The 24,543-nt window shown below is 42.2% G+C and overlaps 26 non-coding genes and 24 pseudogenes across 26 annotated transcripts; 3 read left to right on the top strand and 47 right to left on the bottom strand.

Moving 5' to 3' along the window:
* Window positions 1-226: 226 nt before the first annotated feature.
* Window positions 227-298, bottom strand: Trnam-cau (transfer RNA methionine (anticodon CAU)). The gene has a single exon. It is a non-coding gene; the product is annotated as a tRNA-Met (tRNA).
* Window positions 299-596: 298 nt separating this feature from the next.
* On the top strand, window positions 597-668 carry Trnam-cau (transfer RNA methionine (anticodon CAU)). The gene has a single exon. It is a non-coding gene; the product is annotated as a tRNA-Met (tRNA).
* A 259-nt stretch (window positions 669-927) lies between these two features.
* Trnae-uuc (transfer RNA glutamic acid (anticodon UUC)) lies at window positions 928-999 on the bottom strand. Its single transcript has one exon. It is a non-coding gene; the product is annotated as a tRNA-Glu (tRNA).
* A 1,206-nt stretch (window positions 1,000-2,205) lies between these two features.
* Window positions 2,206-2,277, bottom strand: Trnae-uuc (transfer RNA glutamic acid (anticodon UUC)). Its single transcript has one exon. It is a non-coding gene; the product is annotated as a tRNA-Glu (tRNA).
* A 270-nt stretch (window positions 2,278-2,547) lies between these two features.
* On the bottom strand, window positions 2,548-2,619 carry Trnae-cuc (transfer RNA glutamic acid (anticodon CUC)). Its single transcript has one exon. It is a non-coding gene; the product is annotated as a tRNA-Glu (tRNA).
* Window positions 2,620-2,899: 280 nt separating this feature from the next.
* Trnae-uuc (transfer RNA glutamic acid (anticodon UUC)) lies at window positions 2,900-2,971 on the bottom strand. Its single transcript has one exon. It is a non-coding gene; the product is annotated as a tRNA-Glu (tRNA).
* Window positions 2,972-3,138: 167 nt separating this feature from the next.
* Window positions 3,139-3,210, bottom strand: Trnae-cuc (transfer RNA glutamic acid (anticodon CUC)). The gene has a single exon. It is a non-coding gene; the product is annotated as a tRNA-Glu (tRNA).
* A 513-nt stretch (window positions 3,211-3,723) lies between these two features.
* Trnae-cuc (transfer RNA glutamic acid (anticodon CUC)) lies at window positions 3,724-3,795 on the bottom strand. The gene has a single exon. It is a non-coding gene; the product is annotated as a tRNA-Glu (tRNA).
* A 301-nt stretch (window positions 3,796-4,096) lies between these two features.
* Window positions 4,097-4,168, top strand: Trnae-cuc (transfer RNA glutamic acid (anticodon CUC)). Its single transcript has one exon. It is a non-coding gene; the product is annotated as a tRNA-Glu (tRNA).
* A 240-nt stretch (window positions 4,169-4,408) lies between these two features.
* Window positions 4,409-4,480, top strand: Trnae-uuc (transfer RNA glutamic acid (anticodon UUC)). Its single transcript has one exon. It is a non-coding gene; the product is annotated as a tRNA-Glu (tRNA).
* Window positions 4,481-5,009: 529 nt separating this feature from the next.
* LOC122818407 (5S ribosomal RNA) lies at window positions 5,010-5,128 on the bottom strand (annotated as a pseudogene).
* A 657-nt stretch (window positions 5,129-5,785) lies between these two features.
* On the bottom strand, window positions 5,786-5,904 carry LOC122818378 (5S ribosomal RNA). The gene has a single exon (XR_006367876.1). It is a non-coding gene; the product is annotated as a 5S ribosomal RNA (ribosomal RNA).
* A 302-nt stretch (window positions 5,905-6,206) lies between these two features.
* On the bottom strand, window positions 6,207-6,325 carry LOC122818414 (5S ribosomal RNA; annotated as a pseudogene).
* A 302-nt stretch (window positions 6,326-6,627) lies between these two features.
* LOC122818389 (5S ribosomal RNA) lies at window positions 6,628-6,746 on the bottom strand. Its single transcript, XR_006367887.1, has one exon. It is a non-coding gene; the product is annotated as a 5S ribosomal RNA (ribosomal RNA).
* A 303-nt stretch (window positions 6,747-7,049) lies between these two features.
* LOC122818400 (5S ribosomal RNA) lies at window positions 7,050-7,168 on the bottom strand. The gene has a single exon (XR_006367896.1). It is a non-coding gene; the product is annotated as a 5S ribosomal RNA (ribosomal RNA).
* A 302-nt stretch (window positions 7,169-7,470) lies between these two features.
* Window positions 7,471-7,589, bottom strand: LOC122818411 (5S ribosomal RNA). The gene has a single exon (XR_006367897.1). It is a non-coding gene; the product is annotated as a 5S ribosomal RNA (ribosomal RNA).
* Window positions 7,590-7,892: 303 nt separating this feature from the next.
* Window positions 7,893-8,011, bottom strand: LOC122818420 (5S ribosomal RNA). Its single transcript, XR_006367903.1, has one exon. It is a non-coding gene; the product is annotated as a 5S ribosomal RNA (ribosomal RNA).
* A 303-nt stretch (window positions 8,012-8,314) lies between these two features.
* On the bottom strand, window positions 8,315-8,433 carry LOC122818431 (5S ribosomal RNA; annotated as a pseudogene).
* A 303-nt stretch (window positions 8,434-8,736) lies between these two features.
* LOC122818443 (5S ribosomal RNA) lies at window positions 8,737-8,855 on the bottom strand (annotated as a pseudogene).
* Window positions 8,856-9,157: 302 nt separating this feature from the next.
* LOC122818399 (5S ribosomal RNA) lies at window positions 9,158-9,276 on the bottom strand (annotated as a pseudogene).
* A 302-nt stretch (window positions 9,277-9,578) lies between these two features.
* On the bottom strand, window positions 9,579-9,697 carry LOC122818449 (5S ribosomal RNA; annotated as a pseudogene).
* Window positions 9,698-9,999: 302 nt separating this feature from the next.
* On the bottom strand, window positions 10,000-10,118 carry LOC122818408 (5S ribosomal RNA; annotated as a pseudogene).
* A 302-nt stretch (window positions 10,119-10,420) lies between these two features.
* Window positions 10,421-10,539, bottom strand: LOC122818409 (5S ribosomal RNA; annotated as a pseudogene).
* Window positions 10,540-10,841: 302 nt separating this feature from the next.
* Window positions 10,842-10,960, bottom strand: LOC122818450 (5S ribosomal RNA; annotated as a pseudogene).
* A 302-nt stretch (window positions 10,961-11,262) lies between these two features.
* On the bottom strand, window positions 11,263-11,381 carry LOC122818451 (5S ribosomal RNA). The gene has a single exon (XR_006367934.1). It is a non-coding gene; the product is annotated as a 5S ribosomal RNA (ribosomal RNA).
* A 302-nt stretch (window positions 11,382-11,683) lies between these two features.
* On the bottom strand, window positions 11,684-11,802 carry LOC122818452 (5S ribosomal RNA; annotated as a pseudogene).
* Window positions 11,803-12,464: 662 nt separating this feature from the next.
* Window positions 12,465-12,583, bottom strand: LOC127011424 (5S ribosomal RNA; annotated as a pseudogene).
* A 302-nt stretch (window positions 12,584-12,885) lies between these two features.
* Window positions 12,886-13,004, bottom strand: LOC127011445 (5S ribosomal RNA; annotated as a pseudogene).
* Window positions 13,005-13,666: 662 nt separating this feature from the next.
* On the bottom strand, window positions 13,667-13,785 carry LOC127011393 (5S ribosomal RNA). Its single transcript, XR_007764447.1, has one exon. It is a non-coding gene; the product is annotated as a 5S ribosomal RNA (ribosomal RNA).
* Window positions 13,786-14,853: 1,068 nt separating this feature from the next.
* LOC127011467 (5S ribosomal RNA) lies at window positions 14,854-14,972 on the bottom strand (annotated as a pseudogene).
* Window positions 14,973-15,845: 873 nt separating this feature from the next.
* LOC127011472 (5S ribosomal RNA) lies at window positions 15,846-15,964 on the bottom strand (annotated as a pseudogene).
* Window positions 15,965-16,266: 302 nt separating this feature from the next.
* Window positions 16,267-16,385, bottom strand: LOC127011392 (5S ribosomal RNA). The gene has a single exon (XR_007764446.1). It is a non-coding gene; the product is annotated as a 5S ribosomal RNA (ribosomal RNA).
* Window positions 16,386-17,047: 662 nt separating this feature from the next.
* On the bottom strand, window positions 17,048-17,166 carry LOC127011102 (5S ribosomal RNA). The gene has a single exon (XR_007764156.1). It is a non-coding gene; the product is annotated as a 5S ribosomal RNA (ribosomal RNA).
* Window positions 17,167-17,468: 302 nt separating this feature from the next.
* On the bottom strand, window positions 17,469-17,587 carry LOC127011122 (5S ribosomal RNA). The gene has a single exon (XR_007764176.1). It is a non-coding gene; the product is annotated as a 5S ribosomal RNA (ribosomal RNA).
* A 302-nt stretch (window positions 17,588-17,889) lies between these two features.
* Window positions 17,890-18,007, bottom strand: LOC127011475 (5S ribosomal RNA; annotated as a pseudogene).
* Window positions 18,008-18,309: 302 nt separating this feature from the next.
* Window positions 18,310-18,428, bottom strand: LOC127011391 (5S ribosomal RNA). Its single transcript, XR_007764445.1, has one exon. It is a non-coding gene; the product is annotated as a 5S ribosomal RNA (ribosomal RNA).
* A 302-nt stretch (window positions 18,429-18,730) lies between these two features.
* LOC127011397 (5S ribosomal RNA) lies at window positions 18,731-18,849 on the bottom strand (annotated as a pseudogene).
* A 302-nt stretch (window positions 18,850-19,151) lies between these two features.
* LOC127011457 (5S ribosomal RNA) lies at window positions 19,152-19,270 on the bottom strand (annotated as a pseudogene).
* A 302-nt stretch (window positions 19,271-19,572) lies between these two features.
* On the bottom strand, window positions 19,573-19,691 carry LOC127011390 (5S ribosomal RNA). The gene has a single exon (XR_007764444.1). It is a non-coding gene; the product is annotated as a 5S ribosomal RNA (ribosomal RNA).
* A 302-nt stretch (window positions 19,692-19,993) lies between these two features.
* LOC127011455 (5S ribosomal RNA) lies at window positions 19,994-20,112 on the bottom strand (annotated as a pseudogene).
* A 302-nt stretch (window positions 20,113-20,414) lies between these two features.
* On the bottom strand, window positions 20,415-20,533 carry LOC127011438 (5S ribosomal RNA; annotated as a pseudogene).
* Window positions 20,534-20,835: 302 nt separating this feature from the next.
* LOC127011389 (5S ribosomal RNA) lies at window positions 20,836-20,954 on the bottom strand. Its single transcript, XR_007764443.1, has one exon. It is a non-coding gene; the product is annotated as a 5S ribosomal RNA (ribosomal RNA).
* A 301-nt stretch (window positions 20,955-21,255) lies between these two features.
* On the bottom strand, window positions 21,256-21,374 carry LOC127011478 (5S ribosomal RNA; annotated as a pseudogene).
* A 302-nt stretch (window positions 21,375-21,676) lies between these two features.
* Window positions 21,677-21,795, bottom strand: LOC127011388 (5S ribosomal RNA). The gene has a single exon (XR_007764442.1). It is a non-coding gene; the product is annotated as a 5S ribosomal RNA (ribosomal RNA).
* Window positions 21,796-22,097: 302 nt separating this feature from the next.
* LOC127011386 (5S ribosomal RNA) lies at window positions 22,098-22,216 on the bottom strand. Its single transcript, XR_007764440.1, has one exon. It is a non-coding gene; the product is annotated as a 5S ribosomal RNA (ribosomal RNA).
* A 302-nt stretch (window positions 22,217-22,518) lies between these two features.
* LOC127011428 (5S ribosomal RNA) lies at window positions 22,519-22,637 on the bottom strand (annotated as a pseudogene).
* A 302-nt stretch (window positions 22,638-22,939) lies between these two features.
* On the bottom strand, window positions 22,940-23,058 carry LOC127011385 (5S ribosomal RNA). Its single transcript, XR_007764439.1, has one exon. It is a non-coding gene; the product is annotated as a 5S ribosomal RNA (ribosomal RNA).
* Window positions 23,059-23,360: 302 nt separating this feature from the next.
* On the bottom strand, window positions 23,361-23,479 carry LOC127011476 (5S ribosomal RNA; annotated as a pseudogene).
* Window positions 23,480-23,781: 302 nt separating this feature from the next.
* LOC127011471 (5S ribosomal RNA) lies at window positions 23,782-23,900 on the bottom strand (annotated as a pseudogene).
* Window positions 23,901-24,202: 302 nt separating this feature from the next.
* Window positions 24,203-24,321, bottom strand: LOC127011427 (5S ribosomal RNA; annotated as a pseudogene).
* Window positions 24,322-24,543: the final 222 nt, after the last annotated feature.

Here is a 24,543-nt window from a genome sequence, read left to right as displayed (position 1 = left end):
ATCCACGTGAGTCGGAGCCACCGACACGCATTGTGGGATGTGCAAAATGAATACCAATTATCTATATAATATAAACTATTTTTCTGTTTTATAATTTCGCAAATTACAAACAGGTACTCGTTTGTACCCTTATTAAAAAATGTACCATTTTACCATAACTTTTAACATTGTTGTAAAAGACAACTTCTTATAAAAAAAAATAAATCGCACTAGCGAATGTTACACATAGCAGAGCAAGGTTTCGATCCTCGGACCTCTGGGTTATGGGCCCAGCACGCTTCCACTGCGCCACTCTGCTTGAGATTTGCCAAGCGCCATGTTGAATATGAATCTGCAGAGTTAAATAAGGAAAAGATTATTTTTTGAAACAATTCGCCTTCCTTGTGGAAAAGTAAATAAGCTTTTAGGCAGCCGATGCAAATCGATTATTGGCTGATAATAAAAAAAACGTAAAATATTCTTTATTATTAAAAATGATATATTTATCTTAGTTATTGGCTGCTCAACCCCTATTTTTCGCCCTTATATTCCCACGTTTATTGTTCTTAACTTCAGGCACGTTGACTCATAACCAGCATAGGGCTTGCGCAATTCTAAGCAGAGTGGCGCAGTGGAAGCGTGCTGGGCCCATAACCCAGAGGTCCGAGGATCGAAACCTTGCTCTGCTAAGTTGTAAGTTCAAATGTGGGAATTTATTTTGTTTTTCCTTAAACGAAAATCAATCGAGGACTAACAACTTGTGACCATGGATTCTTAACACTATATTCGCATTAATTATAATATTTTTACTATCCTAATGAATAATTTTAACCCTATCCAAAAGTTTATTGAGTATAAGTTTTTTTCTTAATTAGTTAGTTCAAAATATATGTTTTAGCAACACCCTTATTTGAAAAAAATTGTTTTAAATTACTCATTGCAAAATATTTCCCATACCGGGAATCGAACCCGGGCCTTCTGGGTGAAAGCCAGATATCCTAGCCACTAGACCATATGGGACATCGGAAGCCACACGGATAAATGTCGTTTTTATTGACAGAAGCAACAATGATGAAACATTTTTCTTTATTCATTTATATTTTGCTTAAATAATTTCTGACGGCCTTTGCGATTCAATTTTCCAATAAGCATAAAAGTATAATACAAACTGATTCCTTGTAAAATCATAAACTTTTGCTCGCCTTCGCTTCCAAATGTTTACTTAAAGCGCCTCACACAAGCATGTCGGATGGGTGGCCGCCGAAAAATAGATCGGGCCGTCCATTTGCGATGTCCCTTTTTTTAAAACGCAAACAGTTTTCGGCACGGCTCTTTTGGAGTGCGCTTTTTAATTTAATTTTCGTAGGCCGCCGTGCACTTCAAACCGCTTGCACAAGCTCGCACATGAACAGCCGGCTCCCCACTCCCGCCGCCCACTTTTCAGCCAGCCAAACAACCACGCGGGGAGTCGGCTTACAAAAGCACAGTCGAGGGCCCAAACCACGTGGCGCCGCTTTCATGCGCTTCGTTTAGCAAAGTGGATGTTAAGTGTAATGCGATTTTTATGTAAATTTTTGGAGAAAAAAAATGGCCAGAAATACCCACACACGGCTGGAGGAGGGCGGAGCGCCGCCGACGGTTTGTCGATTTTCGTTGCCACGGTCACGGCCAGCTCTTCAGCCAGACAAACAGCAACAAATGACCGGCCAGCGGTCACGTCCATATCCAGACCCACTCACTCCCCTTTCCAAATGAAAACTGGCAATAGACAGACGAGTGCCAATTTTCGGAACAGGAAAAGGCGTCTGCACGCCGAAGAGAAAACGCCTTGCGCAGCTAAAGTGGGAACAGCGCTCCTCGGAGGCCTTTAATTGAAATGCATTGCTAAAAAGTTCATTAGTCGAAGACCATCAGTTAAACCGACAGCTCTAGGCAGGAGCAACCCCGTCAGAACCGTGGTACTCAATTATAATCACTCGGGAGTCATAATTTCGTAACATCAACTGGCCTTTAGTATTTGGGTAGAACGTCAGTCTACCTCTACTAATGACAATCGTTCTGCCGCCGGCAGCGGGCTCCCAACCCGCGCACCGCTAGAACCGATTGGGAATTCTTGGCGCCGACCACGAAAAAACGATAATGCCAGTGTTACTCTAAGTGACAACAGAGGGCGCTACTACTTGCTGGAAAATTCTTATAAGATCAGTATAAGAAAAACAAAAAACCTTCCCATACCGGGAATCGAACCCGGGCCTTCTGGGTGAAAGCCAGATATCCTAGCCACTAGACCATATGGGACACTGTCACTAACTTGCCGAAACGCAATTTTGTTATTGGCACCGTCTTGAACAGATGTAAATAAACTGGCGCATTGCGTTCCGTTGATATTTCATATTTTGAAAAACAGCTCGCACATAAAGGCGTTTGCCTGAGTTTTATTTAAGTACTCACCTAATGCAAGAAAAAGTGATCGAAAGCAAACTGTTGAGTTGCTTATAAGGGAATATAAGAAAAAATTACGGAATAAACTAATAAACGAACAAAAAATAACACTCATCTGAAATAAGTTTCCCATACCGGGAATTGAACCCGGGCCTCCCGGGTGAGAGCCGGGTATCCTAACCACTAGACAATATGGGAGGTTGTAATAATCATTTCAATATTATATTTGTAGTAAGAACAAAACTTAGAACACGAAATAAGCACGAAATAACTAAAGATTTCATTTGAGAAAAAGAATTCGCAAGCGCTAATAGTCCAGTAAAAGTAGCTTTTTTAGTTTGCACGAAAATTAATTATTTAATTCAGCGATAAATAAATTAAATTTTAATAATACTAAAAACCATTTTGCGCATAACGGAAAAGTTTACTTTAAAAATGTTGTTTTTTATTACAAATTAATAATGACAAGAAGTAAACCTTCCCATACCGGGAATCGAACCCGGGCCTTCTGGGTGAAAGCCAGATATCCTAGCCACTAGACCATATGGGACATAAACAACGACCATACAAATCAGACTTTTGTACCAGTGAAGAATTAAACAATGCACATCTTGTTTAAACTTGGGACAGCTAAATAAAATGAACACAAAAACATTATCCTTTTACACTTTTATGAAAAAAAGCATTATTATGTACTGCAAAACAAACCTTGCGGTCTTCCCATACCGGGAATTGAACCCGGGCCTCCCGGGTGAGAGCCGGGTATCCTAACCACTAGACAATATGGGAGATATTAGCTACGACGCAAATTCTCCAATAAGTAGAAATAGAAAGTGCGTTCTATACTTATGTGGGCATTGCCGCCAGAAAGTCAACTAAGCCAAACCGCTTTCAATTTGATATTAGTTTTTAAGTAGATGGATACTGAAAAAGGTTTTTGGTATTATGTTGATAATTTTAGGAGCTTTATTTTTTTGTTATTTTTCCCAATAGGAACGTAAATAATTGACAAAATTGTGTTAAATAAACTATTTAAGTATTAAAATAAATTATTAGGAATTCGGTTAAAAAAAAAATATAAAAATAAATAATATATTTGCTCGGTCGTTGTTCGGTCTTGAGCGAATATGTCAGATCTAGGGAAGAGTGAAAAGTAACGCACATAGTCAAAATTAAAATGAATCAAAGAAAAAAACTTCTTCACGCAGTAAAGGGTCCTGACGATCACGCACTATCGACATACAAATGTTCTGATATACATAGCTCTGTAATTTCAAAAAAAAAAATAAAGTCTCACAGTGCTTCCCATACCGGGAATTGAACCCGGGCCTCCCGGGTGAGAGCCGGGTATCCTAACCACTAGACAATATGGGAGACGATTGTCCGGAGGTAAATATAATACTTGCGCGTATGATGCTGAATTCTTAGCAAGATAAAATACTTTTGTTCGTATGCAACTATTTTGTATGCTGATGCCACATAACAAGTATTTGTTATCGTATTGTCATTTGTCACTATCATTATATTTCCCGACATAATAAAAATCATATTTGAAATCGGTTCACTCATTTTATATGTCAAAATAATATCGCGTAATTTGTCATTGCCATGGTTTTTATGTATCCACACTTTGTCCTTTAGTGGTTGTACTTTTTTTGTCGCCGTTCATACCACTTCCCATATTGTCTAGTGGTTAGGATACCCGGCTCTCACCCGGGAGGCCCGGGTTCAATTCCCGGTATGGGAATTTCGAACAACTAAGCTTCTTTTTAAATTTTCTTGAAAATATTTTTTTCTGTATTTCTTCTGAATGAATTGATAGACAAAATAAGGAAACAATAACTTTAAAAGCCTTAAAATATAATCGTGTAATCGAAAGCGGCGTTGGGCATGTTTGGAAAATATCGATAAGCAAATCGAGGCTTACTTTTGTCGGCTTAGAATTCTTCCAATAACAAAACAGCGTTTCGGCAAGCATTAGTCAGTGTCCCATATGGTCTAGTGGCTAGGATATCTGGCTTTCACCCAGAAGGCCCGGGTTCGATTCCCGGTATGGGAAGTAATTTCTATTGTCCTATTTTTAATGCACCTTGAGCTTTAAAACAATATTTTTAAAGTGTTTAAGTTCCAAAATCAATTTGGGATTGACTTATTAGACTTTCTAAGTCGAAGAAAATTTTATTAAATATAGTCACGACTTGCGTCTTAGTACTAACCGCGCCCGACGCTGCTTAATTTCGGTGATCGGACGAGAACCGATGTATTCAGCGTGGTATGGTCGTTGGCGAAAGTCGCAGGGCTAAGCGCTGGGCTTATATTCCAAATTGGAACGCCGGTCCTGCCTAGAGGCTGCCCTTGATTCTATTTACTCGTACACTACCTTCGGCCAATATTGAAAGTGCTTTGAATCGTAATAAAAGATTAAAAAGGGTTTGGAGTCGTTTGCTTGAAAAATCAGTGCAAGAAATAATTTGGAAATATTCGAATAGTCGAAATTTTGGATAAATTGATTCGAATTTGCAGTTGCAGAGAAAAATGGTATTCAGATGGCGTTGAAATATATAAGAGCGGCAAAAAGTTGTTGACGAGGCCAAAAACACGCGGTGTTCCCAAGCGGTCCATCATCTAAGTACTAACCGCGCCCGACGCTGCTTAATTTCGGTGATCGGACGAGAACCGATGTATTCAGCGTGGTATGGTCGTTGGCGAAAGTCGCAGGGCTAAGCGCTGGCCTTATATTCCAAATTGGAACGCCGGTCCTGCCTAGAGGCTGCCCTTGATTCTATTTACTCGTACACTACCTTCGGCCAATATTGAAAGTGCTTTGAATCGTAATAAAAAGATTAAAAAGGGTTTGGAGTCGTTTGCTTGAAAAATCAGTGCGAGAAATAATTTGGAAATATTCGAATAGTCGAAATTTTGGATAAATTGATTCGAATTTGCAGTTGCATAGAAAAATGGTATTCAGATGGTCCATCACCTAAGTACTAACCGCGGCCGACGCTGCTTAATTTCGGTGATCGGACGAGAACCGATGTATTCAGCGTGGTATGGTCGTTGGCGAAAGTCGCAGGGCTAAGCGCTGGGCTTATATTCCAAATTGGAACGCCGGTCCTGCCTAGAGGCTGCCCTTGATTCTATTTACTCGTACACTACCTTCGGCCAATATTGAAAGTGCTTTGAATCGTAATAAAAAGATTAAAAAGGGTTTGGAGTCGTTTGCTTGAAAAATCAGTGCAAGAAATAATTTGGAAATATTCGAATAGTCGAAATTTTGGATAAATTGATTCGAATTTGCAGTTGCATAGAAAAATGGTATTCAGATGGCGTTGAAATACATAAAAGCGGCAAAAGTTGTTGACGAGGCCAACAACACGCGGTGTTCCCAAGCGGTCCATCATCTAAGTACTAACCGCGCCCGACGCTGCTTAATTTCGGTGATCGGACGAGAACCGATGTATTCAGCGTGGTATGGTCGTTGGCGAAAGTCGCAGGGCTAAGCGCTGGGCTTATATTCCAAATTGGAACGCCGGTCCTGCCTAGAGGCTGCCCTTGATTCTATTTACTCGTACACTACCTTCGGCCAATATTGAAAGTGCTTTGAATCGTAATAAAAGATTAAAAAGGGTTTGGAGTCGTTTGCTTGAAAAATCAGTGCAAGAAATAATTTGGAAATTTTCGAATAGTCGAAATTTTGGATAAATTGATTCGAATTTGCAGTTGCAGAGAAAAATGGTATTCAGATGGCGTTGAAATATATAAGAGCGGCAAAAAGTTGTTGACGAGGCCAAAAACACGCGGTGTTCCCAAGCGGTCCATCATCTAAGTACTAACCGCGCCCGACGCTGCTTAATTTCGGTGATCGGACCAGAACCGATGTATTCAGCGTGGTATGGTCGTTGGCGAAAGTCGCAGGGCTAAGCGCTGGGCTTATATTCCAAATTGGAACGCCGGTCCTGCCTAGAGGCTGCCCTTGATTCTATTTACTCGTACACTACCTTCGGCCAATATTGAAAGTGCTTTGAATCGTAATAAAAGATTAAAAAGGGTTTGGAGTCGTTTGCTTGAAAAATCAGTGCAAGAAATAATTTGGAAATATTCGAATAGTCGAAATTTTGGATAAATTGATTCGAATTTGCAGTTGCAGAGAAAAATGGTATTCAGATGGCGTTGAAATATATAAGAGCGGCAAAAAGTTGTTGACGAGGCCAACAACACGCGGTGTTCCCAAGCGGTCCATCATCTAAGTACTAACCGCGCCCGACGCTGCTTAATTTCGGTGATCGGACGAGAACCGATGTATTCAGCGTGGTATGGTCGTTGGCGAAAGTCGCAGGGCTAAGCGCTGGCCTTATATTCCAAATTGGAACGTCGGTCCTGCCTAGAGGCTGCCCTTGATTCTATTTACTCGTACACTACCTTCAGCCAATATTGAAAGTGCTTTGAATAGTAATAAAAAGATTAAAAAGGGTTTGGAGTCGTTTGCTTGAAAAATCAGTGCAAGAAATAATTTGGAAATATTCGAATAGTCGAAATTTTGGATAAATTGATTCGAATTTGCAGTTGCAGAGAAAAATGGTATTCAGATGGAGTTGAAATATATAAGAGCGGCAAAAAGTTGTTGACGAGGCCAACAACACGCGGTGTTCCCAAGCGGTCCATCATCTAAGTACTAACCGCGCCCGACGCTGCTTAATTTCGGTGATCGGACGAGAACCGATGTATTCAGCGTGGTATGGTCGTTGGCGAAAGTCGCAGGGCTAAGCGCTGGCCTTATATTCCAAATTGGAACGCCGGTCCTGCCTAGAGGCTGCCCTTGATTCTATTTACTCGTACACTACCTTCGGCCAATATTGAAAGTGCTTTGAATCGTAATAAAAGATTAAAAAGGGTTTGGAGTCGTTTGCTTGAAAAATCAGTGCAAGAAATAATTTGGAAATATTCGAATAGTCGAAATTTTGGATAAATTGATTCGAATTTGCAGTTGCAGAGAAAAATGGTATTCAGATGGAGTTGAAATATATAAGAGCGGCAAAAAGTTGTTGACGAGGCCAACAACACGCGGTGTTCCCAAGCGGTCCATCATCTAAGTACTAACCGCGCCCGACGCTGCTTAATTTCGGTGATCGGACGAGAACCGATGTATTCAGCGTGGTATGGTCGTTGGCGAAAGTCGCAGGGCTAAGCGCTGGCCTTATATTCCAAATTGGAACGCCGGTCCTGCCTAGAGGCTGCCCTTGATTCTATTTACTCGTACACTACCTTCAGCCAATATTGAAAGTGCTTTGAATAGTAATAAAAAGATTAAAAAGGGTTTGGAGTCGTTTGCTTGAAAAATCAGTGCAAGAAATAATTTGGAAATATTCGAATAGTCGAAATTTTGGATAAATTGATTCGAATTTGCAGTTGCAGAGAAAAATGGTATTCAGATGGAGTTGAAATATATAAGAGCGGCAAAAAGTTGTTGACGAGGCCAACAACACGCGGTGTTCCCAAGCGGTCCATCATCTAAGTACTAACCGCGCCCGACGCTGCTTAATTTCGGTGATCGGACGAGAACCGATGTATTCAGCGTGGTATGGTCGTTGGCGAAAGTCGCAGGGCTAAGCGCTGGCCTTATATTCCAAATTGGAACGCCGGTCCTGCCTAGAGGCTGCCCTTGATTCTATTTACTCGTACACTACCTTCAGCCAATATTGAAAGTGCTTTGAATAGTAATAAAAAGATTAAAAAGGGTTTGGAGTCGTTTGCTTGAAAAATCAGTGCAAGAAATAATTTGGAAATATTCGAATAGTCGAAATTTTGGATAAATTGATTCGAATTTGCAGTTGCAGAGAAAAATGGTATTCAGATGGCGTTGAAATATATAAGTGCGGCAAAAAGTTGTTGACGAGGCCAACAACACGCGGTGTTCCCAAGCGGTCCATCATCTAAGTACTAACCGCGCCCGACGCTGCTTAATTTCGGTGATCGGACGAGAACCGATGTATTCAGCGTTGTATGGTCGTTGGCGAAAGTCGCAGGGCTAAGCGCTGGCCTTATATTCCAAATTGGAACGCCGGTCCTGCCTAGAGGCTGCCCTTGATTCTATTTACTCGTACACTACCTTCGGCCAATATTGAAAGTGCTTTGAATCGTAATAAAAAGATTAAAAAGGGTTTGGAGTCGTTTGCTTGAAAAATCAGTGCAAGAAATAATTTGGAAATATTCGAATAGTCGAAATTTTGGATAAATTGATTCGAATTTGCAGTTGCATAGAAAAATGGTATTCAGATGGCGTTGAAATACATAAAAGGGGCAAAAAGTTGTTGACGAGGCCAACAACACGCGGTGTTCCCAAGCGGTCCATCATCTAAGTACTAACCGCGCCCGACGCTGCTTAATTTCGGTGATCGGACGAGAACCGATGTATTCAGCGTGGTATCGTCGTTGGCGAAAGTCGCAGGGCTAAGCGCTGGGCTTATATTCCAAATTGGAACGCCGGTCCTGCCTAGAGGCTGCCCTTGATTCTATTTACTCGTACACTACCTTCGGCCAATATTGAAAGTGCTTTGAATCGTAATAAAAGATTAAAAAGGGTTTGGAGTCGTTTGCTTGAAAAATCAGTGCAAGAAATAATTTGGAAATATTCGAATAGTCGAAATTTTGGATAAATTGATTCGAATTTGCAGTTGCAGAGAAAAATGGTATTCAGATGGCGTTGAAATATATAAGAGCGGCAAAAAGTTGTTGACGAGGCCAAAAACACGCGGTGTTCCCAAGCGGTCCATCATCTAAGTACTAACCGCGCCCGACGCTGCTTAATTTCGGTGATCGGACGAGAACCGATGTATTCAGCGTGGTATCGTCGTTGGCGAAAGTCGCAGGGCTAAGCGCTGGGCTTATATTCCAAATTGGAACGCCGGTCCTGCCTAGAGGCTGCCCTTGATTCTATTTACTCGTACACTACCTTCGGCCAATATTGAAAGTGCTTTGAATCGTAATAAAAGATTAAAAAGGGTTTGGAGTCGTTTGCTTGAAAAATCAGTGCAAGAAATAATTTGGAAATATTCGAATAGTCGAAATTTTGGATAAATTGATTCGAATTTGCAGTTGCAGAGAAAAATGGTATTCAGATGGCGTTGAAATATATAAGAGCGGCAAAAAGTTGTTGACGAGGCCAACAACACGCGGTGTTCCCAAGCGGTCCATCATCTAAGTACTAACCGCGCCCGACGCTGCTTAATTTCGGTGATCGGACGAGAACCGATGTATTCAGCGTGGTATCGTCGTTGGCGAAAGTCGCAGGGCTAAGCGCTGGGCTTATATTCCAAATTGGAACGCCGGTCCTGCCTAGAGGCTGCCCTTGATTCTATTTACTCGTACACTACCTTCGGCCAATATTGAAAGTGCTTTGAATCGTAATAAAAGATTAAAAAGGGTTTGGAGTCGTTTGCTTGAAAAATCAGTGCAAGAAATAATTTGGAAATATTCGAATAGTCGAAATTTTGGATAAATTGATTCGAATTTGCAGTTGCAGAGAAAAATGGTATTCAGATGGCGTTGAAATATATAAGAGCGGCAAAAAGTTGTTGACGAGGCCAAAAACACGCGGTGTTCCCAAGCGGTCCATCATCTAAGTACTAACCGCGCCCGACGCTGCTTAATTTCGGTGATCGGACGAGAACCGATGTATTCAGCGTGGTATGGTCGTTGGCGAAAGTCGCAGGGCTAAGCGCTGGGCTTATATTCCAAATTGGAACGCCGGTCCTGCCTAGAGGCTGCCCTTGATTCTATTTACTCGTACACTACCTTCGGCCAATATTGAAAGTGCTTTGAATCGTAATAAAAGATTAAAAAGGGTTTGGAGTCGTTTGCTTGAAAAATCAGTGCAAGAAATAATTTGGAAATATTCGAATAGTCGAAATTTTGGATAAATTGATTCGAATTTGCAGTTGCAGAGAAAAATGGTATTCAGATGGCGTTGAAATATATAAGAGCGGCAAAAAGTTGTTGACGAGGCCAAAAACACGCGGTGTTCCCAAGCGGTCCATCATCTAAGTACTAACCGCGCCCGACGCTGCTTAATTTCGGTGATCGGACGAGAACCGATGTAGTCAGCGTGGTATGGTCGTTGGCGAAAGTCGCAGGGCTAAGCGCTGGGCTTATATTCCAAATTGGAACGCCGGTCCTGCCTAGAGGATGCCCTTGATTCTATTTACTCGTACACTACCTTCGGCCAATATTGAAAGTGCTTTGAATCGTAATAAAAGATTAAAAAGGGTTTGGAGTCGTTTGCTTGAAAAATCAGTGCAAGAAATAATTTGGAAATATTCGAATAGTCGAAATTTTGGATAAATTGATTCGAATTTGCAGTTGCAGAGAAAAATGGTATTCAGATGGCGTTGAAATATATAAGAGCGGCAAAAAGTTGTTGACGAGGCCAAAAACACGCGGTGTTCCCAAGCGGTCCATCATCTAAGTACTAACCGCGCCCGACGCTGCTTAATTTCGGTGATCGGACGAGAACCGATGTATTCAGCGTGGTATCGTCGTTGGCGAAAGTCGCAGGGCTAAGCGCTGGGCTTATATTCCAAATTGGAACGCCGGTCCTTCCTAGAGGCTGCCCTTGATTCTATTTACTCGTACACTACCTTCGGCCAATATTGAAAGTGCTTTGAATCGTAATAAAAGATTAAAAAGGGTTTGGAGTCGTTTGCTTGAAAAATCAGTGCAAGAAATAATTTGGAAATATTCGAATAGTCGAAATTTTGGATAAATTGATTCGAATTTGCAGTTGCAGAGAAAAATGGTATTCAGATGGCGTTGAAATATATAAGAGCGGCAAAAAGTTGTTGACGAGGCCAACAACACGCGGTGTTCCCAAGCGGTCCATCATCTAAGTACTAACCGCGCCCGACGCTGCTTAATTTCGGTGATCGGACGAGAACCGATGTATTCAGCGTGGTATGGTCGTTGGCGAAAGTCGCAGGGCTAAGCGCTGGGCTTATATTCCAAATTGGAACGCCGGTCCTGCCTAGAGGCTGCCCTTGATTCTGTTTACTCGTACACTACCTTCGGCCAATATTGAAAGTGCTTTGAATCGTAATAAAAGATTAAAAAGGGTTTGGAGTCGTTTGCTTGAAAAACCAGTGCAAGAAATAATTTGGAAATATTCGAATAGTCGAAATTTTGGATAAATTGATTCGAATTTGCAGTTGCAGAGAAAAATGGTATTCAGATGGCGTTGAAATATATAAGAGCGGCAAAAAGTTGTTGACGAGGCCAAAAACACGCGGTGTTCCCAAGCGGTCCATCATCTAAGTACTAACCGCGCCCGACGCTGCTTAATTTCGGTGATCGGACGAGAACCGATGTATTCAGCGTGGTTTGGTCGTTGGCGAAAGTCGCAGGGCTAAGCGCTGGGCTTATATTCCAAATTGGAACGCCGGTCCTGCCTAGAGGCTGCCCTTGATTCTATTTACTCGTACACTACCTTCGGCCAATATTGAAAGTGCTTTGAATCGTAATAAAAGATTAAAAAGGGTTTGGAGTCGTTTGCTTGAAAAACCAGTGCAAGAAATAATTTGGAAATATTCGAATAGTCGAAATTTTGGATAAATTGATTCGAATTTGCAGTTGCAGAGAAAAATGGTATTCAGATGGCGTTGAAATATATAAGAGCGGCAAAAAGTTGTTGACGAGGCCAACAACACGCGCAAGAAATAGAACCGATGTATTCAGCGTGGTATGGTCGTTGGCGAAAGTCGCAGGGCTAAGCGCTGGGCTTATATTCCAAATTGGAACGCCGGTCCTGCCTAGAGGCTGCCCTTGATTCTATTTACTCGTACACTACCTTCGGCCAATATTGAAAGTGCTTTGAATCGTAATAGAAGATTAAAAAGGGTTTGGAGTCGTTTGCTTGAAAAATCAGTGCAAGAAATAATTTGGAAATATTCGAATAGTCGAAATTTTGGATAAATTGATTCGAATTTGCAGTTGCAGAGAAAAATGGTATTCAGATGGCGTTAAAATATATAAGAGCGGCAAAAAGTTGTTGACGAGGCCAACAACACGCGGTGTTCCCAAGCGGTCCATCATCTAAGTACTAACCGCGCCCGACGCTGCTTAATTTCGGTGATCGGACGAGAACCGATGTATTCAGCGTGGTTTGGTCGTTGGCGAAAGTCGCAGGGCTAAGCGCTGGGCTTATATTCCAAATTGGAGCGCCGGTCCTGCCTAGAGGCTGCCCTTGATTCTATTTACTCGTACACTACCTTCGGCCAATATTGAAAGTGCTTTGAATCGTAATAAAAGATTAAAAAGGGTTTGGAGTCGTTTGCTTGAAAAATCAGTGCAAGAAATAATTTGGAAATATTCGAATAGTCGAAATTTTGGATAAATTGATTCGAATTTGCAGTTGCAGAGAAAAATGGTATTCAGATGGCGTTGAAATATATAAGAGCGGCAAAAAGTTGTTGACGAGGCCAACAACACGCGGTGTTCCCAAGCGGTCCATCATCTAAGTACTAACCGCGCCCGACGCTGCTTAATTTCGGTGATCGGACGAGAACCGATGTATTCAGCTTGGTATGGTCGTTGGCGAAAGTAGCAGGGCTAAGCGCTGGCCTTATATTCCAAATTGGAACGCCGGTCCTGCCTAGAGGCTGCCCTGGATTCTATTTACTCGTACACTACCTTCGGCCAATATTGAAAGTGCTTTGAATCGTAATAAAAGATTAAAAAGGGTTTGGAGTCGTTTGCTTGAAAAATCAGTGCAAGAAATAATTTGGAAATATTCGAATAGTCGAAATTTTGGATAAATTGATTCGAATTTGCAGTTGCAGAGAAAAATGGTATTCAGATGGCGTTGAAATATATAAGAGCGGCAAAAAGTTGTTGACGAGGCCAACAACACGCGCAAGAAATAGAACCGATGTATTCAGCGTGGTATGGTCGTTGGCGAAAGTCGCAGGGCTAAGCGCTGGGCTTATATTCCAAATTGGAACGCCGGTCCTGCCTAGAGGCTGCCCTGGATTCTATTTACTCGTACACTACCTTCGGCCAATATTGAAAGTGCTTTGAATCGTAATAAAAGATTAAAAAGGGTTTGGAGTCGTTTGCTTGAAAAATCAGTGCAAGAAATAATTTGGAAATATTCGAATAGTCGAAATTTTGGATAAATTGATTCGAATTTGCAGTTGCAGAGAAAAATGGTATTCAGATGGCGTTGAAATATATAAGAGCGGCAAAAAGTTGTTGACGAGGCCAACAACACGCGGTGTTCCCAAGCGGTCCATCATCTAAGTACTAACCGCGCCCGACGCTGCTTAATTTCGGTGATCGGACGAGAACCGATGTATTCAGCGTGGTATGGTCGTTGGCGAAAGTCGCTGGGCTAAGCGCTGGGCTTATATTCCAAATTGGAACGCCGGTCCTGCCTAGAGGCTGCCCTTGATTCTATTTACTCGTACACTACCTTCGGCCAATATTGAAAGTGCTTTGAATCGTAATAAAAGATTAAAAAGGGTTTGGAGTCGTTTGCTTGAAAAATCAGTGCAAGAAATAATTTGGAAATATTCGAATAGTCGAAATTTTGGATAAATTGATTCGAATTTGCAGTTGCAGAGAAAAATGGTATTCAGATGGCGTTGAAATATATAAGAGCGGCAAAAAGTTGTTGACGAGGCCAACAACACGCGGTGTTCCCAAGCGGTCCCTCATCTAAGTACTAACCGCGCCCGACGCTGCTTAATTTCGGTGATCGGACGAGCGTGGTATGGTCGTTGGCGAAAATCGTAGGGCTAAGCGCTGGCCTTATATTCCAAATTGGAACGCCGGTCCTGCCTAGAGGCTGCCCTTGATTCTATTTACTCGTACACTACCTTCGGCCAATATTGAAAGTGCTTTGAATCGTAATAAAAGATTAAAAAGGGTTTGGAGTCGTTTGCTTGAAAAATCAGTGCAAGAAATAATTTGGAAATATTCGAATAGTCGAAATTTTGGATAAATTGATTCGAATTTGCAGTTGCAGAGAAAAATGGTATTCAGATGGCGTTGAAATATATAAGAGCGGCAAAAAGTTGTTGACGAGGCCAACAACACGCGCAAGAAATAGAACCGATGTATTCAGCGTGGTATGGTCGTTGGCGAAAGTCGCAGGGCTAAGCGCTGGGCTTATATTCCAAATTGGAACGCCGGTCCTGCCTAGAGGCTGCCCTTGATTCTATTTACTCGTACACTACCTTCGGCCAATATTGAAAGTGCTTTGAATCGTAATAAAAGATTAAAAAGGGTTTGGAGTCGTTTGCTTGAAAAATCAGTGCAAGAAATAATTTGGAAATATTCGAATAGTCGAAATTTTGGATAAATTGATTCGAATTTGCAGTTGCAGAGAAAAATGGTATTCAGATGGCGTTGAAATATATAAGAGCGGCAAAAAGTTGTTGACGAGGCCAACAACAAGCGGTGTTCCCAAGCGGTCCATCATCTAAGTACTAACCGCGCCCGACGCTGCTTAATTTCGGTGATCGGACGAGAACCGATGTAATCAGCGTGGTATGGTCGTTGGCGAAAGTCGCAGGGCTAAGCGCTGGCCTTATATTCCAAATTGGAACGCCGGTCCTGCCTAGAGGCTGCCCTGGATTCTATTTACTCGTACACTACCTTCGGCCAATATTGAAAGTGCTTTGAATCGTAATAAAAGATTAAAAAGGGTTTGGAGTCGTTTGCTTGAAAAATCAGTGCAAGAAATAATTTGGAAATATTCGAATAGTCGAAATTTTGGATAAATTGATTCGAATTTGCAGTTGCAGAGAAAAATGGTATTCAGATGGCGTTGAAATATATAAGAGCGGCAAAAAGTTGTTGACGAGGCCAACAACACGCGCAAGAAATAGAACCGATGTATTCAGCGTGGTATGGTCGTTGGCGAAAGTCGCAGGGCTAAGCGCTGGGCTTATATTCCAAATTGGAACGCCGGTCCTGCCTAGAGGCTGCCCTTGATTCTATTTACTCGTACACTACCTTCGGCCAATATTGAAAGTGCTTTGAATCGTAATAAAAGATTAAAAAGGGTTTGGAGTCGTTTGCTTGAAAAATCAGAAATAGAACCGATGTATTCAGCGTGGTATGGTCGTTGGCGAAAGTCGCAGGGCTAAGCGCTGGCCTTATATTCCAAATTGGAACGCCGGTCCTGCCTAGAGGCTGCCCTTGATTCTATTTACTCGTACACTACCTTCGGCCAATATTGAAAGTGCTTTGAATCGTAATAAAAGATTAAAAAGGGTTTGGAGTCGTTTGCTTGAAAAATCAGTGCAAGAAATAATTTGGAAATATTCGAATAGTCGAAATTTTGGATAAATTGATTCGAATTTGCAGTTGCAGAGAAAAATGGTATTCAGATGGCGTTGAAATATATAAGAGCGGCAAAAAGTTGTTGACGAGGCCAACAACATGCGGTGTTCCCAAGCGGTCCATCATCTAAGTACTAACCGCGCCCGACTCTGCTTAATTTCGGTGATCGGACGAGAACCGATGTATTCAGCGTGGTATGGTCGTTGGCGAAAGTCGCAGGGCTAAGCGCTGGGCTTATATTCCAAATTGGAACGCCGGTCCTGCCTAGAGGCTGCCCTTGATTCTATTTACTCGTACACTACCTTCGGCCAATATTGAAAGTGCTTTGAATCGTAATAAAAGATTAAAAAGGGTTTGGAGTCGTTTGCTTGAAAAATCAGTGCAAGAAATAATTTGGAAATATTCGAATAGTCGAAATTTTGGATAAATTGATTCGAATTTGCAGTTGCAGAGAAAAATGGTATTCAGATGGCGTTGAAATATATAAGAGCGGCAAAAAGTTGTTGACGAGGCCAACAACACGCGGTGTTCCCAAGCGGTCCATCATCTAAGTACTAACCGCGCCCGACGCTGCTTAATTTCGGTGATCGGACGAGAACCGATGTATTCAGCGTGGTATGGTCGTTGGCGAAAATCGCAGGGCTAAGCGCTGGGCTTATATTCCAAATTGGAACGCCGGTCCTGCCTAGAGGCTGCCCTTGATTCTATTTACTCGTACACTACCTTCGGCCAATATTGAAAGTGCTTTGAATCGTAATAAAAGATTAAAAAGGGTTTGGAGTCGTTTGCTTGAAAAATCAGTGCAAGAAATAATTTGGAAATATTCGAATAGTCGAAATTTTGGATAAATTGATTCGAATTTGCAGTTGCAGAGAAAAATGGTATTCAGATGGCGTTGAAATATATAAGAGCGGCAAAAAGTTGTTGACGAGGCCAACAACACGCGCAAGAAATAGAACCGATGTATTCAGCGTGGTATGGTCGTTGGCGAAAGTCGCAGGGCTAAGCGCTGGGCTTATATTCCAAATTGGAACGCCGGTCCTGCCTAGAGGCTGCCCTTGATTCTATTTACTCGTACACTACCTTCGGCCAATATTGAAAGTGCTTTGAATCGTAATAAAAGATTAAAAAGGGTTTGGAGTCGTTTGCTTGAAAAATCAGTGCAAGAAATAATTTGGAAATATTCGAATAGTCGAAATTTTGGATAAATTGATTCGAATTTGCAGTTGCAGAGGAAAATGGTATTCAGATGGCGTTGAAATATATAAGTGCGGCAAAAAGTTGTTGACGAGGCCAACAACACGCGGTGTTCCCAAGCGATCCATCATCTAAGTACTAACCGCGCCCGACGCTGCTTAATTTCGGTGATCGGACGAGAACCGATGTATTCAGCGTGGTATGGTCGTTGGCGAAAGTCGCAGGGCTAAGCGCTGGCCTTATATTCCAAATTGGAACGCCGGTCCTGCCTAGAGGCTGCCCTTGATTCTATTTACTCGTACACTACCTTCGGCCAATATTGAAAGTGCTTTGAATCGTAATAAAAGATTAAAAAGGGTTTGGAGTCGTTTGCTTGAAAAATCAGTGCAAGAAATAATTTGGAAATATTCGAATAGTCGAAATTTTAGATAAATTGATTCGAATTTGCAGTTGCAGAGAAAAATGGTATTCAGATGGCGTTGAAATATATAAGAGCGGCAAAAAGTTGTTGACGAGGCCAACAACACGCGGTGTTCCCAAGCGGTCCCTCATCTAAGTACTAACCGCGCCCGACGCTGCTTAATTTCGGTGATCGGACGAGAACCGATGTATTCAGCGTGGTATGGTCGTTGGCGAAAGTCGCAGGGCTAAGCGCTGGGCTTATATTCCAAATTGGAACGCCGGTCCTGCCTAGAGGCTGCCCTTGATTCTATTTACTCGTACACTACCTTCGGCCAATATTGAAAGTGCTTTGAATCGTAATAAAAGATTAAAAAGGGTTTGGAGTCGTTTGCTTGAAAAATCAGTGCAAGAAATAATTTGGAAATATTCGCATAGTCGAATTTTTAGATAAATTGATTCGAATTTGCAGTTGCAGAGAAAAATGGTATTCAGATGGCGTTGAAATATATAAGAGCGGCAAAAAGTTGTTGACGAGGCCAACAACACGCGGTGTTCCCAAGCGGTCCATCATCTAAGTACTAACCGCGCCCGACGCTGCTTAATTTCGGTGATCGGACGCGAACCGATGTATTCAGCGTGGTTGGTCGTTGGCGAAAGTCGCAGGGCTAAGCGCTGGGCTTATATTCCAAATTTGAACGCCGGTCCTGCCTAGAGGCTGCCCTTGATTCTATTTACTCGTACACTACCTTCGACCAATATTGAAAGTGCTTTGAATCGTAATAAAAGATTAAAAAGGGTTTGGAGTCGTTTGCTTGAAAAATCAGTGCAAGAAATAATTTGGAAATAATCGAATAGTCGAAATTTTGGATAAATTGATTCGAATTTGCAGTTGCAGAGAAAAATGGTATTCAGATGGCGTTGAAATATATAAGAGCGGCAAAAAGTTGTTGACGAGGCCAACAACACGCGGTGTTCCCAAGCGGTCCATCATCTAAGTACTAACCGCGCCCGACGCTGCTTAATTTCGGTGATCGGACGAGAACCGATGTATTCAGCGTGGTATGGTCGTTGGCGAAAGTCGCAGGGCTAAGCGCTGGGCTTATATTCCAAATTGGAACGCCGGTCCTGCCTAGAGGCTGCCTTTGATTCTATTTACTCGTACACTACCTTCGGCCAATATTGAAAGTGCTTTGAATCGTAATAAAAGATTAAAAAGAGTTTGGAGTCGTTTGCTTGAAAAATCAGTGCAAGAAATAATTTGGAAATATTCAAATAGTCGAAATTTTGGATAAATTGATTCGAATTTGCAGGTGCAGAGAAAAATGGTATTCAGATGACGTTGAAATATATAAGAGCGGCAAAAAGTTGTTGACGAGGCCAACAACACGCGGTGTTCCCAAGCGGTCCATCATCTAAGTACTAACCGCGCCCGACGCTGCTTAATTTCGGTGATCAGACGAGAACCGATGTATTCAGCGTGGTATGGTCGTTGGCGAAAGTCGCAGGGCTAAGCGCTGGGCTTATATTCCAAATTGGAACGCCGGTCCTGCCTAGAGGCTGCCCTTGATTCTATTTACTCGTACACTACCTTCGGCCAATATTGAAAGTGCTTTGAATCGTAATAAAAGATTAAAAAGGGTTTGGAGTCGTTTGCTTGAAAAATCAGTGCAAGAAATAATTTGGAAATATTCGAATAGTCGAAATTTTGGATAAATTGATTCGAATTTGCAGTTGCAGAGAAAAATGGTATTCAGATGGCGTTGAAATATATAAGAGCGGCAAAAAGTTGTTGACGAGGCCAAAAACACGCGGTGTTCCCAAGCGGTCCATCATCTAAGTACTAACCGCGCCCGACGCTGCTTAATTTCGGTGATCGGACGAGAACCGATGTATTCAGCGTGGTATGGTCGTTGGCGAAAGTCGCTGGGCTAAGCGCTGGGCTTATATTCCAAATTGGAACGCCGGTCCTGCCTAGAGGCTGCCCTTGATTCTATTTACTCGTACACTACCTTCGGCCAATATTGAAAGTGCTTTGAATCGTAATAAAAGATTAAAAAGGGTTTGGAGTCGTTTGCTTGAAAAATCAGTGCAAGAAATAATTTGGAAATATTCGAATAGTCGAAATTTTGGATAAATTGATTCGAATTTGCAGTTGCAGAGAAAAATGGTATTCAGATGGCGTTGAAATATATAAGAGCGGCAAAAAGTTGTTGACGAGGCCAACAACACGCGGTGTTCCCAAGCGGTCCATCATCTAAGTACTAACCGCGCCCGACGCTGCTTAATTTCGGTGATCGGACGAGAACCGATGTATTCAGCGTGGTATGGTCGTTGGCGAAAGTCGCAGGGCTAAGCGCTGGGCTTATATTCCAAATTGGAACGCCGGTCCTGCCTAGAGGCTGCCCTTGATTCTATTTACTCGTACACTACCTTCGGCCAATATTGAAAGTGCTTTGAATCGTAATAAAAGATTAAAAAGGGTTTGGAGATGTTTGCTTGAAAAATCAGTGCAAGAAATAATTTGGAAATATTCAAATAGTCGAAATTTTGGATAAATTGATTCGAGTTTGCAGTTGCAGAGAAAAATGGTATTCAGATGGCGTTGAAATATATAAGAGCGGCAAAAAGTTGTTGACGAGGCCAAAAACACGCGGTGTTCCCAAGCGGTCCATCATCTAAGTACTAACCGCGCCCGACGCTGCTTAATTTCGGTGATCGGACGAGAACCGATGTATTCAGCGTGGTATGGTCGTTGGCGAAAGTCGCAGGGCTAAGCGCTGGGCTTATATTCCAAATTGGAACGCCGGTCCTGCCTAGAGGCTGCCCTTGATTCTATTTACTCGTACACTACCTTCGGCCAATATTGAAAGTGCTTTGAATCGTAATAAAAGATTAAAAAGGGTTTGGAGTCGTTTGCTTGAAAAATCAGTGCAAGAAATAATTTGGAAATATTCGAATAGTCGAAATTTTGGATAAATTGATTCGAATTTGCAGTTGCAGAGAAAAATGGTATTCAGATGACGTTGAAATATATAAGAGCGGCAAAAAGTTGTTGACGAGGCCAACAACACGCGGTGTTCCCAAGCGGTCCATCATCTAAGTACTAACTGCGCCCGACGCTGCTTAATTTCGGTGATCGGACGAGAACCGATGTATTCAGCGTGGTATGGTCGTTGGCGAAAGTCGCAGGGCTAAGCGCTGGGCTTATATTCCAAATTGGAACGCCGGTCCTGCCTAGAGGCTGCCCTTGATTCTATTTACTCGTACACTACCTTCGGCCAATATTGAAAGTGCTTTGAATCGTAATAAAAGATTAAAAAGGGTTTGGAGTCGTTTGCTTGAAAAATCAGTGCAAGAAATAATTTGGAAATATTCGAATAGTCGAAATTTTGGATAAATTGATTCGAATTTGCAGTTGCAGAGAAATGTGGTATTCAGATGGCGTTGAAATATATAAGAGCGGCAAAAAGTTGTTGACGAGGCCAACAACACGCGGTGTTCCCAAGCGGTCCATCATCTAAGTACTAACCGCGCCCGACGCTGCTTAATTTCGGTGATCGGACGAGAACCGATGTATTCAGCGTGGTATGGTCGTTGGCGAAAGTCGCAGGGCTAAGCGCTGGGCTTATATTCCAAATTGGAACGCCGGTCCTGCCTAGAGGCTGCCCTTGATTCTATTTACTCGTACACTACCATCGGCCAATATTGAAAGTGCTTTGAATCGTAATAAAAGATTAAAAAGGGTTTGGAGTCGTTTGCTTGAAAATCAGTGCAAGAAATAATTTGGAAATATTCGAATAGTCGAAATTTTGGATAAATTGATTCGAATTTGCAGTTGCAGAGAAAAATGGTATTCAGATGGCGTTGAAATATATAAGAGCGGCAAAAAGTTGTTGACGAGGCCAAAAACACGCGGTGTTCCCAAGCGGTCCATCATCTAAGCACTAACCGCGCCCGACGCTGCTTAATTTCGGTGATCGGACGAGAACCGATGTATTCAGCATGGTATGGTCGTTGGCGAAAGTCGCAGGGCTAAGCGCTGGGCTTATATTCCAAATTGGAACGCCGGTCCTGCCTAGAGGCTGCCCTTGATTCTATTTACTCGTACACTACCTTCGGCCAATATTGAAAGTGCTTTGAATCGTAATAAAAGATTAAAACGGGTTTGGAGTCGTTTGCTTGAAAAATCAGTGCAAGAAATAATTTGGAAATATTCGAATAGTCGAAATTTTGGATAAATTGATTCGAATTTGCAGTTGCAGAGAAAAATGGTATTCAGATGGCGTTGAAATATATAAGAGCGGCAAAAAGTTGTTGACGAGGCCAACAACACGCGGTGTTCCCAAGCGGTCCATCATCTAAGTACTAACCGCGCCCGACGCTGCTTAATTTCGGTGATCGGACGAGAACCGATGTATTCAGCGTGGTATGGTCGTTGGCGAAAGTCGCAGGGCTAAGCGCTGGGCTTATATTCCAAATTGGAACGCCGGTCCTGCCTAGAGGCTGCCCTTGATTCTATTTACTCGTACACTACCTTCGGCCAATATTGAAAGTGCTTTGAATCGTAATAAAAGATTAAAAAGGGTTTGGAGTCGTTTGCTTGAAAAATCAGTGCAAGAAATAATTTGGAAATATTCGAATAGTCGAAATTTTGGATAAATTGATTCGAATTTGCAGTTGCAGAGAAAAATGGTATTCAGATGGCGTTGAAATATATAAGAGCGGCAAAAAGTTGTTGACGAGGCCAACAACACGCGGTGTTCCCAAGCGGTCCATCATCTAAGTACTAACCGCGCCCGACGCTGCTTAATTTCGGTGATCGGACGAGAACCGATGTATTCAGCGTGGTATGGTCGTTGGCGAAAGTCGCAGGGCTAAGCGCTGGGCTTATATTCCAAATTGGAACGCCGGTCCTGCCTAGAGGCTGCCCTTGATTCTATTTACTCGTACACTACCTTCGGCCAATATTGAAAGTGCTTTGAATCGTAATAAAAGATTAAAAAGGGTTTCGAGTCGTTTGCTTGAAAAATCAGTGCAAGAAATAATTTGGAAATATTCGAATAGTCGAAATTTTGGATAAATTGATTCGAATTTGCAGTTGCAGAGAAAAATGGTATTCAGATGGCGTTGAAATATATAAGAGCGGCAAAAAGTTGTTGACGAGGCCAACAACACGCGGTGTTCCCAAGCGGTCCATCATCTAAGTACTAACCGCGCCCGACGCTGCTTAATTTCGGTGATCGGACGAGAACCGATGTATTCAGCGTGGTATGGTCGTTGTCGAAAGTCGCAGGGCTAAGCGCTGGGCTTATATTCCAAATTGGAACGCCGGTCCTGCCTAGAGGCTGCCCTTGATTCTATTTACTCGTACACTACCTTCGGCCAATATTGAAAGTGCTTTGAATCGTAATAAAAGATTAAAAAGGGTTTGGAGTCGTTTGCTTGAAAAATCAGTGCAAGAAATAATTTGGAAATATTCGAATAGTCGAAATTTTGGATAAATTGATTCGAATTTGCAGTTGCAGAGAAAAATGGTATTCAGATGGCGTTGAAATATATAAGAGCGGCAAAAAGTTCTTGACGAGGCCAACAACACGCGGTGTTCCCAAGCGGTCCATCATCTAAGTACTAACCGCGCCCGACGCTGCTTAATTTCGGTGATCGGACGAGAACCGATGTATTCAGCGTGGTATGGTCGTTGGCGAAAGTCGCAGGGCTAAGCGCTGGGCTTATATTCCAAATTGGAACGCCGGTCCTGCCTAGAGGCTGCCCTTGATTCTATTTACTCGTACACTACCTTCGGCCAATATTGAAAGTGCTTTGAATCGTAATAAAAGATTAAAAAGGGTTTGGAGTCGTTTGCTTGAAAAATCAGTGCAAGAAATAATTTGGAAATATTCGAATAGTCGAAATTTTGGATAAATTGATTCGAATTTGCAGTTGCAGAGAAAAATGGTATTCAGATGGCGTTGAAATATAAAAGAGCGGCAAAAAGTTGTTGACGAGGCCAAAAACTCGCGGTGTTCCCAAGCGGTCCATCATCTAAGTACTAACCGCGCCCGACGCTGCTTAATTTCGGTGATCGGACGAGAACCGATGTATTCAGCGTGGTATGGTCGTTGTCGAAAGTCGCAGGGCTAAGCGCTGGGCTTATATTCCAAATTGGAACGCCGGTCCTGCCTAGAGGCTGCCCTTGATTCTATTTACTCGTACACTACCTTCGGCCAATATTGAAAGTGCTTTGAATCGTAATAAAAGATTAAAAAGGGTTTGGAGTCGTTTGCTTGAAAAATCAGTGCAAGAAATAATTTGGAAATATTCGAATAGTCGAAATTTTGGATAAATTGATTCGAATTTGCAGTTGCAGAGAAAAATGGTATTCAGATGGCGTTGAAATATATAAGAGCGGCAAAAAGTTGTTGACGAGGCCAAAAACTCGCGGTGTTCCCAAGCGGTCCATCATCTAAGTACTAACCGCGCCCGACGCTGCTTAATTTCGGTGATCGGACGAGAACCGATGTATTCAGCGTGGTATGGTCGTTGGCGAAAGTCGCAGGGCTAAGCGCTGGGCTTATATTCCAAATTGGAACGCCGGTCCTGCCTAGAGGCTGCCCTTGATTATATTTACTCGTACACTACCTTCGGCCAATATTGAAAGTGCTTTGAATCGTAATAAAAGATTAAAAAGGGTTTGGAGATGTTTGCTTGAAAAATCAGTGCAAGAAATAATTTGGAAATATTCGAATAGTCGAAATTTTGGATAAATTGATTCGAATTTGCAGTTGCAGAGAAATATGGTATTCAGATGGCGTTGAAATATATAAGAGCGGCAAAAAGTTGTTGACGAGGCCAACAACACGCGGTGTTCCCAAGCGGTCCATCATCTAAGTACTAACCGCGCCCGACGCTGCTTAATTTCGGTGATCGGACGAGAACCGATGTATTCAGCGTGGTATGGTCGTTGTCGAAAGTCGCAGGGCTAAGCGCTGGGCTTATATTCCAAATTGGAACGCCGGTCCTGCCTAGAGGCTGCCCTTGATTCTATTTACTCGTACACTACCTTCGGCCAATATTGAAAGTGCTTTGAATCGTAATAAAAGATTAAAAAGGGTTTGGAGTCGTTTGCTTGAAAAATCAGTGCAAGAAATAATTTGGAAATATTCGAATAGTCGAAATTTTGGATAAATT

Source organism: Drosophila biarmipes, chromosome 2R, assembly GCF_025231255.1.
Source record: "Drosophila biarmipes strain raj3 chromosome 2R, RU_DBia_V1.1, whole genome shotgun sequence".
In the NCBI taxonomy this organism is placed as follows: Eukaryota; Metazoa; Arthropoda; class Insecta; order Diptera; family Drosophilidae; genus Drosophila; species Drosophila biarmipes.
Note: the sequence above shows the minus strand (reverse complement) of the source record. Positions and strands in the feature narration are given on the sequence as shown.